Genomic DNA, 14,342 nt, shown 5'->3' on the forward strand with positions numbered 1-14,342 from the left:
AGCTATATAAGTGAGCTGCACAGTGGCTGCGAGTCAGTTATAAAGTAACAGTCGCCGAGTTGAAACATAGCAGCCTGCGAGTGTGCGATACTTAAGAAGTCAGCGAGCGGAAGACTTTTCGTGTGCTTTCCAGACATAGTGAGTGCTGTAGTACAGTTACACTCGGAGTGTGTAATTCAGGGAGACTGGTATAGCTCCCGCGTTATTAATACTGGAAGACTCTTGAAGACAGTGTTAAGAGATTGTGTTGTAGGGTTTGTAAACTGTGGAAACCCGTAACGTTGAGATAATTAATTGTAGCCGTTATTTGTAGATTGTTAAATAAACCAATTAACCATCTCTACGGCGTCTTCAGTAACGAAACAAGTTACAATATTGTTCACGTTGAGGAGTCTGGACGCTTCAATGTTGACAAGGTTTTGGAGTCTCTGTTTATGACAGGTGGCGGACTTAACGATGATATGTGTAACCGTCTCGATCCCAAGGTCACGATGGAGGTCTCTGTTACGAACGTACCATGGTGCGTTGACAATACACTTTAGCACTTTGTTCTGATAGCGCTGAATCACTTGAATATTGGATTCACTGGCGCAGCCCCAGGCTGGATACCATAACTCCAAACTGGACGTAGAGTTTTTTTGTATAATGTAAGTTTATTGTGGATTGATAGCTCAGAATTGCGTCCAGACAACCAATACATTTTTCTGAACTTGTTCTTGAGCTCATCACGTTTTTTCTTGATACACTCTTTCCACCGTAACTTTCCAAGATATTTCGCTGTGTTGGCGTATGGAACTTGAGTGTCATTGATGAAGATTGATTGTTGTGCAATCCTCTTGTTTGTAAAGTCAATATGTACTGATCTGGATTCGTTGAATTTAATTCGCCATTTTTTGTCCAGAGGGCGACTTTGTTTACAGCTAATTGCAGATTTCTGTTTGAGCTTTCAACAGTCTCTCCTACTGCCATGACTGCTGTATCATCTGCAAACGTGGCTATAGTACTGTTCGATGTAGTGGGCACATCATTAATATAAAGTAGGTATAGGACTGGCCCCAGTACACTTCTCTGTGGGGCACCAGCCTTGAGTTGAGCTTCCAACAGTCTCTCCTACTGCCATGACTGCTGTATCATCTGCAAACGTGGCTATAGTACTGTTCGATGTAGTGGGCACATCATTAATATAAAGCAGGTATGGGACTGGCCCCAATGCACTTCCCTGTGGGACACCAGCCTTGATTATCTTCAGTTCTGAGTATGAGTCTTCGTGTTTGACGCGGAAATACCGATTGGTTAAATAAGATTTTAGGAGTAGATAGAAATGATCGGGTAGAACTGATCTCAATTTGTGAAGTAGGCCTTTATGCCACACTATCAAAAGCTTGTGCAATGTCAAGAAACACAGCAGAGCACACTCCTTTGTTTTCAAGCGTTTTTTCAATGACGTCAGTGATACGATGCACCTGGTCAATTGTCGAATGAGTTTTTCTAAAGCCAAACTGATGCCTTGGCACTAGGTGTTTCTCTTCAGTGATGGGTTTAAGATGTTTAAGCATCAGTTTCTCAGATAGCTTAGACATAATCGGCAGTAATGAAATTGGTCGATATGATTCCACTTCACTTAGATTCTTACCAGGTTTCGGGATCGTGATTACTTCAGCAGTTTTCCATGCATTTGGGACATGATTTAGTCGAATGCAAACATTGATTAACGTGGTAAATTTGGCCAAGGCTTTTCTTTTAATGTTCTTGAGAATTTCACCTGTGATAAGATCAAATCCAGGTGTTTTTTTCGCGTTGAGATTAGTTCTTATTTCTTCGGCAACCTCTTTAGGGGTAACCAGTGGGGTCTTGTCCAGATAATCATTCGAGTTGAGAACTGGTAATGTATCCGGTCCAGGATTTGGATGAAATCTTTTTTCAAGATGTTGTGGAAATAAATTGCTTTCTTAAAATTATTACGAGCCCATCTTCCATCCGTAACTACACCAAGTAAAAAAAATTCACTTCTTCTGACTTCTGTCGTATTCTGTCTCCTGAGTTCTCAGAGTCAAAGTCAAAGTCATATTGCGACTGAGGGTCACTCAGTCAGTAAGTCTTGGTGTCGAGCCCCATCTGGGGCTCATGACCAGATATTAATTATTAACGTTTGACAATTACGGTCTTATTTTTGTGGGGCGCCCTTTCTGACGAGAGGACGGGCCTGTCTTTTGCATATTGCTGGCCCTTGCCAGTGCAGTCTTTCTGGGGTCCGAGTCCCTTGGGACTCGTGACCATACTTTACTGTCTCAGATTTGAGACTTCGTTTTTCGTCGCCTCCTACGACTGAGTTCTCATCTCCAGTAATCCTCTTGAGGTAGCTCTTGGCGTACCGAATAGAGGACATCGAGTCGAACAGTTGATTTCTCTGTTGTCATGAAAACGTCCTTTCCGTTGCTGTGAGAACAATGTTTACATAGCCGTTGTAACGGAAAACTGTTTCTGTATCCGTTGCCTAGGAGACGTCTTCAATAGTTCCTCTGTTGTCGTGATTTAGTCCTTCGCTACTAAGTAACCTAAGTTCTATTGTTGACCGCTTTACACGGGGTACTCAGGCTCCATACGTTAATGCTTGAGCAACCAGTCACAGTGTGTTAGGGTAATAAAACTTCAACGCCGGTACATAATACTTGCAGATGACGCTTCAAGCTTTTCAAATGCAGGTCTCCTTTCTGTCAGGAAATGTACACAATAGCGCTGTTCTTTGTGGAACTACTTGACTTCAAACTCCGGTTACGACATTACCCCTCTGCTGTCCCCCTCAGCAGCTTTTTGGGAAACAAAGCCTTTCTCGAAAAAGAAAATTACATTTGTGACTTGAAATATACAGAGCTCTTTCTTCTGCTGTCTATAAACATTGTGACAATATAATTGACAGGGACGGCCATTGCTTGGTAACGACTGGATAAAAACACAGGAATGCAACAATAGGAGAGATTGTTGGGAACTGTATTCCATATGCGCTCCGTGCCGAAACCACGTAACGAAGGCACCAGCCAAATTATTTAAATTCTGGGTGACGTGATTCACCAGCCTTTTGTATTGAAATGTCTTACTGTGACCTGCTCGAAAACCAAACTGACTTCACATTGATCCTGGAGGATTTAAACATGGGAACCTGGCCTTTCAGGGTGGGGTAGCCTCGAATCTGTGACAGTAAAATATAGTCATGAGTTACGCGTGACTTGAATCCGAGAATGGCTGAGCTGATGAGGGCCAGCAGCGATTTGAAATGACAGACTCTCTCGACAGAAAGGGCGCCCTATATCGACATACCGGCAACTAACAGTAACATAAACCTGGTATTGGGTCCCAGATGGGGCTTAACTCCAAGTTACACTAGCCGACTGCCAGTAGGTAGTAACGTGATTCGAGAGTCAGTTGCGTGTCAGCTACTATGAGAACATGAGTTCGGAAGCACAGGCAAGAGCCTTCACGTGACAAAGACTGGTGAAGAAACAGAAGACTTTATGTGTGCTGCAGTACAATTATCTGTTACGTGTGTAGATTCGTGAAACGGTTATAGCTAGCCGTAGTTGCGAGTAAAAGAAGAGTTAAATAAATCTAATTACCAATCCATAACCCGTGTAACGAGTGAGAATATTTAGGTCTATTTTGAACTTCAACGTGTAATACACTGGGTCTTAATTTATATAAACTAACACTACTTCTGCCCGACTACAAAAAAATGTTCCGACTACCTTGTATAGGATACATAAAAGTACACATACAAACTGGAATATTTACGTTTCATTATTAATAAGAAATCTCAACAAAATTGATCTTGAGACACAAATACTAAAATAGTATTGTTATTATTTGAGATGAAATTCAAGTTCCTGCCTGGTGTATTTTATTTGGGATACTTTCCTCATGACGTGTATTTCTCTTTGGGGCATCTGATCAAGGTTCCTTCTATTAGACTTGCTGGCATGAATACGGTGTTATGACGTGTTTTGAAACCGATGTCTGTTGTGCTTACGACACTCCGAGTCCTGACAGGCGTCCAACACTTGCTCTGTTACGCATGTTACACGTATTATTTGCATTTTAAATCTTTGAAGCGTGAAATTGTGTAAATAACATTTAAAAATTCCATCACGTGATCATAGAAGAGCCACTGTATCTCCAGTACAACGACGCACGTGTTACTGCTGTTTCCGGAAATGATCGCGGTTGTGACCAGACAGTCAATATTCGAAACTAGGACCTGCCTTCGGAGGTGGAGGTAAACTGGATCTTAGTGGGCGCTATAGCAAGTGTCACGTAACTTTGAACAGGACCAAGAGTAACCTTGAATGCGCAGAAGAAAAATTTCAGACAAGGGGGTAGGTTCGAGTGTGTGAGAAGTGACAAGCGGCCAGTTGTTTGTAAGGCACCCTAGAAGCAGGTTATACTTACGGGTTTTCTATCATCTGTTTAAAAACGTCAGTTTCCTTGTGCGCTAAATCATACATAAAGAGTAAGAAATTAGGTCAGGGTATAGGTCTACACTCACAGACGAAGCAAGTAATTGCAAATGTATATAATTACTTAAAGAGACAAGCAGACAGTGGAGCTGCTGTAAACTTGAAGTCAATCCAGAAAACGGTATGTGAAGCTACAGGAATCGGCCGCACTGCACTGAATGAAATTATTCGAAAAGAAAGGAGCCTAGAAGAGGCCGCTTCCTTTGACTCACCGACCAAGAAACGTAAGAAGAAGAAACCTGTAACGGAAAGTGATCAGTTTATAGAAGATGCCATCAGAAGAAGGATCTACGAGGGCGGAAGAGTTACCATGCCCAAACTTCACAAAAAAATGATAAGAGACCTAAAATTTGAAGGAAGTCTTCCTAGTTGCAGGAGAATTGTTCGCCGGCTTGGTTTTCGTCGGAGAAGGACGAGGGATAATAGAAAAACATTGATTGAAAGGCATAACACCCGTCCTAAACGTCTGCATTATCTGAGGACAATCAGGCAGTATCGCAGAGACGGTCGGCCTAGTAACGTACTTGCACAGTGGCCACACATCGTCATACTCCTGGGATGAGTCTCTAAACAAAACACTCTCCTCTCCTCAAATCTTAAATTATCCTCTCCTGCTGCTGAAGGTCCACAAGCAATTATTGTACATGGTGGTGGTAAGCAAGGTTTTGTGGAGAAAGCTTTGCTTATGTTTAAGTCAGGCAGAAAAACAGGAGACTACCACCACGAGACGAATTCTGGAAACTTTGAGAAGTGGATTCAGGAAAAATTAATTCCAGACTTGCCTCCAAGAACGGTGATCGTAATTGACAATGCAAGTTACCATAATATTGAAGTAAACAGAGCGCCAACTTCAAATACCAAAGTAGTTGAATGAAACAGTGGTTGGCAGAACGAAACATTTCGTATTCGGTTTCGGCACTGAAAGGACCTGTACGAAATAATAAAAAAACACAAGTCAGATGATAAAGAATATAGAATAGACGCTATTTGTGCTGTTGCTGGACACTCTGTGATACGTCTCCCACCTTATCATCCAGACCTTAACCCTACTGAGATGGTGTGGGGCACCATTAAAAATTGGGTGGGCCACAGGAAATTGACATTTAAGTTGGACGATGCAATGCGTCTAGGAGAGGAGAAATTTAATTCCATTTCCGGCGAAGACTGGGCAGCATATTGCAATAAAGTGGAAAATCGAGAGGACCAGTACTTCGCAAGGGAAATGGATATCGACACCAGGACAGACAATATAATCATCACATCAGATAGAGGAAAGTGAAACGTCAGATGAAGATGATGAGTAAATAAGAGATACGAGGTATGACCAGTTTTAATTTTCACGATACAGACTACATTTCTAACATGGACACACTAGTTAATTCTACATGTACTTACATGACGAATGGTCCCATGTCGTAGCTTTACGGCACGTAAAAGAACCTCATACCTCCAAAGGAGGTCACTGAGCAAAATTGCGGACGTTTGCCGCCCAACAGCAGTCACTAATACCTCCGATAGATGGGGGAAGCATTATAGACACTTCTCAGCCAGTAGAGCCGGTCTCGCTGGCTGGGCGGGACTGATGGTAAGCACCAATACCGGTAGGATATAGGGGCTGGTAGAAATCATAGGGGAAGCACAATGGACCACTACAGGTCTAAGTGCATGGGGAAACCCACCCTCTTCAGTAACTAGCTAACTAACTAACTACATGACGAATGGCTCAATTCTTTTCTTCATTACATATGACTATTATATTTTAATTGTCAAACTATAAATTAGTAATACATATTAAACGCGTTTTTCTTTGTATGACGAGTGACAATATATTTGTATTATTGTAATATGTTCTTCGAAAAGAGAATAGGGTAGTTGCAATGAAACACGAGGGGTGGGTTCGAGGGAAGAACGGGTGTTAATAAACTCCTCCCACCACAAGCTATGCGCGGGATTTGACTAGGAATGCGGGGCCTTGTTAAAGTTACATGACACTGTCTGTAACTAGGTTTGACAGGGAAATGAAGCTCTAGGTAGCCGTCTAAATTCAAGACTAACGCCTACGGTTCGCCCAATATGCTGTCAGCTATTGAGTTAGTGGAAGATGCTGTTTTATTTTCGTCCGGAATCCCTGCGGGCCTGAACTAGTCGCCAGAATTCTTGTGATATCACGGAAGCGAGACATGCTGTTTGTGTCTGAAGTGTGGGGTGGCGTGGAGTTCAACCTGCCGCATGTGCCAGTGACCGTTTACGTGACGTTTAAGCCCGGAGTTTATCTTGCTTGTCAAGCGATCAAAGAGATTCACATGAGCCATTGGAGGGGATCGATGGTTAAGGTGCCAGCCGTCAGTTACCCTGAATTTGATTCGGATTTTGACTTCACGTTAGCTGAAGTTGTTGCACTGCCTACAGCACGGAACCGCCCTATTCTGATCTGTTCAGTTCTGTTTTTTTCTCTTCAGTTACAAGCACTGTCTTCGAACCAGTCGTCGAATTAAACGTCATCAGTTCTCCTTCGATCAATTTCGAGTCTGATGTAACTTACCACACGCCGAGACCGTGCCATATCTCAGTCGGTTAGTCGCCGGCTTCCCACCGCGGCGGCCCGGGTTCGAGACCAGTTTATGTCACGTGAGATTTCTGGTGGACAAAATGGCACTGGGGCAGGTTTTCTTAGAGTACTTCGGTTTCTCTTGCCAATTCCAATCCCAATGACTGTTCCACATTCATTGTTTATCATCTGGAGTTGGTACAATAGACCAAAGAGTGGCCGACGTACAAAATGGACTGTCTCACCCCACCCTAAGAACTGAACTACCATTCGCCGAGGTCAATATCCACCCAGTGCTTCACTTGTGGCAAGTGCACTGCTATATTATTCGTTCTCTTCAGCCAGGATGAATAATTGGAGCAATGTTAATCTTCAGCACATCTTGTGCCTTACTTGTTTGTCTTGTTCACTTCCTGCTATAGCTCTGCCGTGTTCACCCTCACGTGTCTGCCGAGCTTGCTTCACCTTTTGTTACTCGGCTGCGAGATGCACGTTGACCCAACGATTACAGTGTTTGTGGTGTAATCGTCAGAAGCACGTTAACTCTGCTAGCAAATTTTAGAGTTTCAGAATGTTAAAACAAGTTGCTAAGTAACGCAACAGTGGAACGAGGCTATACAACCCGCTTCTAAGCGTCCGCCGGTAAACAAGACTTCCGCGCAGGCGCAATGACGTCATACTGCAGGAGGCAGTAGGGGTCACGTGACCTATGCGTTTCAGTATTTTCTTTTATTGCTAGTGGTGTGGGACTAAGTCCCTTGTACTGTGGCCATTTCTGGCCTATTTTACCAGCCCAAGATGATAGGTGAGGGTGATTGTGGAGCAGTTGGTGGAATGAAGACTGGCGGGGGAAACCGAAATACTCGGAGAAAACCTGCCCCAGCGCCACTTTGTTCACCACAAATCCCATTTGACCAGACCCGTGATCGAACCCGGGCCGCCGCGGTGGGAAGCCAGCGACTAACCGCTTGAGCTATGGCGCGGCCATAGGGCAAACACCCTTTCCACGCAACAATGAGGACGAGCTGCGTTTTCCGCGCTCTCCGATTCGAGGCTAAATGACGGGACCGATCTATCGAATGGAACTAGAGTGGGAGAAGCAAGCGAAGTGAAATCAGGAATACAGAGGAATAAGGAGGTCGCCCTGTGAGGATGTCAAGTGTGACTTAGAAGGCGTTATATATGAGACGGTGCTGTGATACTGAAAGTGTAATTGGAGGATCTTAGGTGTAATACTTGTAGTGATTTGAGTACTAGTTTCTGTGCTCAGATCCGTTGCTACGAGTCGACTAATGGAAGACAGAGAATCCTAGTTTTTGTGCAACGGTGAACTGGAGAGTGTGTAATTCAGTGAGACCGCTGTAATTTGAGTGTAAATTAAAAGTGTATGTAACCAACCTGTTAATAAATCCAATCATCCGAACTAGAACTCGTCATTTCGTCAAACGTACCCCCTACACGTGACAATATTTAGAGAAAGTGACAAAAATTTGTTTGGGAGACAAGGGTTACACATTCAATGGAGAGGTTTCTGAACCTGTGCATTTCCGAGAACTTGATGAGGACAATTGACGAACGTTCCAGCGTGAGAACAATGGCGTTATTCGCTCTCAACTGCAAAAGAACATAATCGCAGTTACTTGGGACATGCCAGTCTTGCAGCTTTCCAGACAGTCCTTAGTAACTCACGCAGTGAACTGACAATATCTTTCCTACGCGAAGTCGCCATTCCCCTACAAATTTACATAAACAATTAAAATTAGTATTTAATTTCAACCAAGATTTTGTGGCACATTTCGAAATAATTCAAAGCCGATGAAACAACGGTAGAATATTCCTGGCTACTGTCTCAGACTGGCATGACGTTTTACTTTCAATATGGCTTCGACACATACTCGCTGCCATCTCCCAACGTTAGCTATTGCAATCAGCGTCCAGTTCTAGGCAAGACGCAGTGCTTAGCAGTGGAATCTGTTGCTTCGGAGTTTATCCCGTTTACAGCTCGACCCACGGCTTCAGTAGCGGACTGAATGCTCCAATCTGAACGACACGTGCCATTTCTTGCGAACATTCAACTACTTGTCCTGAACAAGAAGAAGAAGGAGAAGGAGGCGGAGGGGAGGAGGAGGGGACGGAGGGGGAGGAGGAGAATGAGGAGGAGAAGCAGAAGGGGAAGAGAATGGGGAGAAGGAGTAAGAGAAGAAGAAGGAGTGAAGGAGAAGGAGAACGAGAAGCAGGAGAAGGAGGAAAAGCAGGGGAAGAAGGAGAACGAGAAGGGGAAGGAGAAGGAGGAGTGAAGGAGGAGGAGAGGAGGAGGAGGAGGAAGAGGTGGAGAAGGAGAAGGAGGAAAAATGCACTCTTGATGACAGATTTTTTTCATTTTTTGAGTCACCGCTGTAAGAACCTCAGATTCACAATAAATACTCTACACTGCATGATCTGTGTAAGACTGCTTGATGACTTGATGCAATGTACACCAGATGCTGTGAATAATATAAAACAAGCAAATGCGTCGGTCCTGTTACACTGAGAAAAGTTTCGCTTAAATAAAATGCGACATTCTTACTGACCGATAGTGAGACCTGCATATGAAACTGGCTTAAATATATTTCATGTACTCTGTTTTTAAATTTGATGAAATGTCGAGTTCGGCTGGGGCTACCTGTACGGCTAATCCCGTCATTCGTTGCTGACGTGAAAATCCGTGGGAAGTACAACTCACAGAGGTCAACGCATCTTGCCATAAGGACATTCAAATCTCGAAGCGTTTCTTATGGCGCCGTGTTGTCAATGTCTCGCGCACTCGAATGCATTGTGTTTCTTTTCAGTTGAGTTTTTTAGACTAATTTCACAGAAACATGTCGCGTGAGCCTTTTCGAAAATTTGTTTTAATATGAAGCATTCAAGAGACAGCGAAGTATTGAAAAGCAAAATGTGTATTCGGTGGAACTCGAAAAATTTCCCAATGTACCTCTCTATCTGTGTATGAAGGATACGAATTCTTCCGTTCTGTAATCCTTCACAAGTTAATGGATAGATGACCATTTTCTTCGTCCTTTTGTCTTCGACGTAAAAGTACAGATAAACAAACTTTAGCCACGAAATTGATCTCTCTCTGCGTGAAGTTGTTTACTACTGCGGCAGGAAATGAACTGCGCACTGGAGTAAAAAATTTAGTCCTTACGGCCACTATGTCACTTCGCTTCATGTCCATTTCCACATCCGCGCAAGGAGGGAGGGGGGGACTCATGTATCAGCCTACAATTCCGGAAAACGCTGTTCCGCCATACTCACCTTTCGAAGAATTTAACGAAACACAAACATAAACACGGAACAATTTATCATTTATATGTAGGTAATGAAAGATTCCAAAGGATCCAAAACAAATTATAATTTTCATCATGGTGCAGCATAAATTAAACCCTGGATTCGGGACTAGACCTGCCAAGGGGCCCAAGGGATTAGTATTCCTTATTTTTATTCTATCACCTGATGAAGGAAATAGAACTAGTTTCTGAAATGTGTTTTGATATAAAGGAAACTAGGATGATGGACAGTGTCCCCAATATCAGCCGAAAATAATGTTGTACACCATCGCCAGAAAACTCCAGACTCAAACTGCAAAAAATTAATAACTCTGAAAAGAAAATGTTACTGCATTGAAATGGAAGAAAACTTATAAGGTAGACTATGATAATCTTTAATGTAACACATGGTGCTAGAGAATATTTGGACCTGTGATTAAGTAATACAGAATTTCAGAAGGGTTCATAATGAGAAGCTTCATAATATGTTTAGTCTGTTGATCACGTAACAAAGAGCTGACTATTTGTGTTGTGTAGTGTAGTTTAATGTGGCACGATGAGTTCTATAAGTGACCGCCAAATGAACCCCAACCTTAGAAAGCTCTCCTCTTTGAGGAGACTACTTTTCGCAACGTTGGCAGATTCGAGAACTTTCGAATCTCCAGAGAAAACTATTTTGCCCTACTCTTCCGTCTTCGAGTTGGATAGAGTATGTCTCTTCGAGAAACCAGTAAATATGTACCAAAATACAATCTACCACACTCTAGAGTAGCTACACCGTGAGAACCTCAAGTCTCACGGTGCTGAATCTGTTCGCAATGAAATACGTGTACGTCGTATTGTGCGTGGTTATGGGCCGAATTCATCTGGTTAGGTGCGGCAGCCTGTGGCGAGTAATGGCAGTTCGGATTTGCTAAAAGTCTGGTCATTCCTTGGCAAGATTAGTAACTATCAACTTGGCCGTGCCATGGCTGAGACGGTTAGTCGCCGGCTTCGCACCGCGGCGGTCCTGGTTCGAGAACAGTTCCGGTCATACTGGGTTTGCGGTGGAAAAAGTGGCATTGGGGTAGGATTTCTCCGAGTACATCGGTTTCCCCTGCCAATTCTCATTCCTCCCACTGCTCCATATTCATCATCATCATCCGGGGCTGGGACAATAGGCCGGTTAGTGGCCGACGTACCAAATGGACTAAGTCTCACCTCATTCCAAGAAACTAAAAAAAAAAAACCAACTAAAAGCAAATCAACTTTCAAGAAGGATTGTGGTAGCAAATTAGTTGCAACTTCCAAATTTTACTCTGACAATGTCCATATATGACATCCGACAATAAACCATACATAGCATATTTTTGAAATATCATTCCTGATAAAAATTTCCCTGACAGTTTTTAAGTCACTGTAAATGTAGGACAATTTTAAAACTATGCATAAGATGAAATTTGTTACTCTGGCATGGAGTTAACATTTCCATAAATATTATTTAAAAAAATAAAATACTTTATTCTTAGCTACGGAATTTCACAAAATCCGAACACAGGCAGGTATCAGTATTTCTGATGTCAACCACAGTTGTTTTATACCGTTCAGTTTTGTATAAATAATAAGAGATCTTATGATTCTGTACGCCTGCACTTGAGGTCAAGCTACATCTAAAAGAATGAAGATGTTCATTTTAAGAGACAGCTTATAATTTTATGAATTGTATTAACCAGGACCATTCCAGCGCAACAACAGACTGTATTTCACAGCAAGCCATGGACGATTTATATATTTATTCATACATAAGGATGTGGAGAAAAATAAAACCATACTGATTTATTTCTTAAAGCAAATTCAAGAAAAAACTGCACGTAAAGTTTTTCTCCCGAGCGGTCTAAGGCATGTACTGTCTTCGCTCTCTTGGAAACCGGGATCGTGGGTTCGAATCCGACTCAGGGCATGGGTGTTTAGTTTGTGTGTGTGTTTTTCTGTGTTTGTGTACCGGTAGAGGCCTTGCGACGAGCTGATCACCCGCCCAAGGAGTCCTACCGAATGTGTAAGATCTAAAAAAACCGAAGTGAACGGAGAAGTTCATGGAGGTAGGCCTAGGCCCACTGGGGCTGTAGTGTCAAGAATAAGAAGAAGAAAAAAGTTTTTCTCTTTTACAGAAACTTAAAGAAACATATTTACAAGATTGATTCTCTTCTCGTCCCCTATGCTATGCCCCTTGTAAGCACCTGAAACAAATCCGTGGTTTTATTCTACAAGCGAACTATAGCGACTGAGAGACCGCCGCTTGTCGGCGAAGTTAGTGCCAACTTTAGTAGATAGAGGGTGCCGTGTGGTCAGCGCAACGGATTTCAATGACTTTAATTTCGGTTTTCTAGACCAGAACCGCTATTTCCTTGAAATAGCTACTCAATTACCCTCACAAGACTGAGTGGACTCCATTCCAGAACCGCTACTTCTCAGAAAATCTGGTGGCCCCGAACCCGGGACCTCTGGATCTGCAGCTGGGAACTGACCACTAGAACACAGAGGCGGTCCTTGAGAACATATAAATATTATAATTTAGTCTGTTAAAATGCAATCCTTCCTAATGTATTGTTTGGATGAAAAACTTTGTGCCATATTGTAGGTGAAAAGTACACATTAGAAGTAGGCCTATTTGGAAAATTAAGAACCGAGTATAGTGTTTTAGTATGGCCATGGGGAAAATTATGTAAGTGCTGCTTCTGCCTTGATAGATTGTGCCCTCTGGCCCGCTCCCGGTCAGAAATAGCTAATAATTTATACTTTTCTTCCATTATTATTAGAACAACCTCGAGAACTGAAACCGCCGGGACTTCTGTTGCGTGGCGAAATGATAAATTCATTCATAACTTAATGAGGAAATTCCACGAAAAACGCAGGAGCACAAAATGTTCTTGGAAATTAAATTGTGAGCATATTATCTTAATAAAATGATGTCGAGTCTGGGGGAGATTTTATTGTGATTGTGATGAATTAGCAAGTCCTGCAAGAGGTAAGTGGCATGATATCCATCAACTGCTTATTTAATACCCTGTACTGTCGATAAAGTCGTTGTGCAGTACTTAATTATGTAGCAGTAGCAGTATTAGTAGTTACAGTAGCAGCAGCAGTGGTAGTAGTAGTAATGACAATGTTGATAGTAGCAGTGGTAGTATTGGTAGTAGTAAAAACTAAAAACTCCTTGGCTTTAGTCCGCAAGCAAACTATACCGTAGCGACCACCGCTTGTAGGCGAAGTTAATGCCAACTTTAGCGGATAGAGGATGTCGCCTGGTCAGCCTGAAGAATCCCCCACGGCCGTTAATTTCGGTTTTCTAGACCGGAGCCGCTATTTTTCCATTCAAGTAGCTCCTAAATTATCATTACGAGGCTGAGTGGACCCCGTTTCAGGGAGACTACTTCTCAGAAAATCCGGTAACCCCGGTAATCGCATCTGAGACCTCTGGATCTGTAGCCAGGAACTCTGACCACTAGACCACGGAGGCGGTCAGTAGTAGCAGTAGCAGCAGTAAAAGATAAAAGGCGAAGTTGTCCCTGTGCCTAACTAATTAAGCACTACGCCATGAAGGTGTATGAGGAGTTGACCTCGGCACTAGTTGGGGATGAGTGGTCAGCTTCACGCCCCTGCCGTTTTACCCCCGGGAAAGAGGCCCCCGGTACCCATTGTGTAGGTAATTGGGCGGATTGAAGAAGTGAAATTCTTGACCCTACCGGGACTGGAACTTCGACCCCTCGGTCGTCCAGGATATAGCCCGTCGCTATACTGGCTATGTTATCCCGGAAGCGTGGCAAATAATATTTCTTATTTTTAGTAGTAATGATGGTAGTAGTAGTAGTAGTAGTAGTAGTAGTAGTTGCTGCACAATCTGCCTCGTATACGTAGGCACGCATATCCTTGAGGTGTTGGGAGTCTCTCGGCTCAAGACATGAAAGTTCCGGTGGGTTTCTTCAACACACTTTCCTACTTAGC

This window comes from Cryptotermes secundus, unplaced genomic scaffold (genome assembly GCF_002891405.2).
Source record: "Cryptotermes secundus unplaced genomic scaffold, Csec_1.0 scaffold792, whole genome shotgun sequence".
Lineage (NCBI taxonomy): Eukaryota > Metazoa > Arthropoda > Insecta > Blattodea > Kalotermitidae > Cryptotermes > Cryptotermes secundus.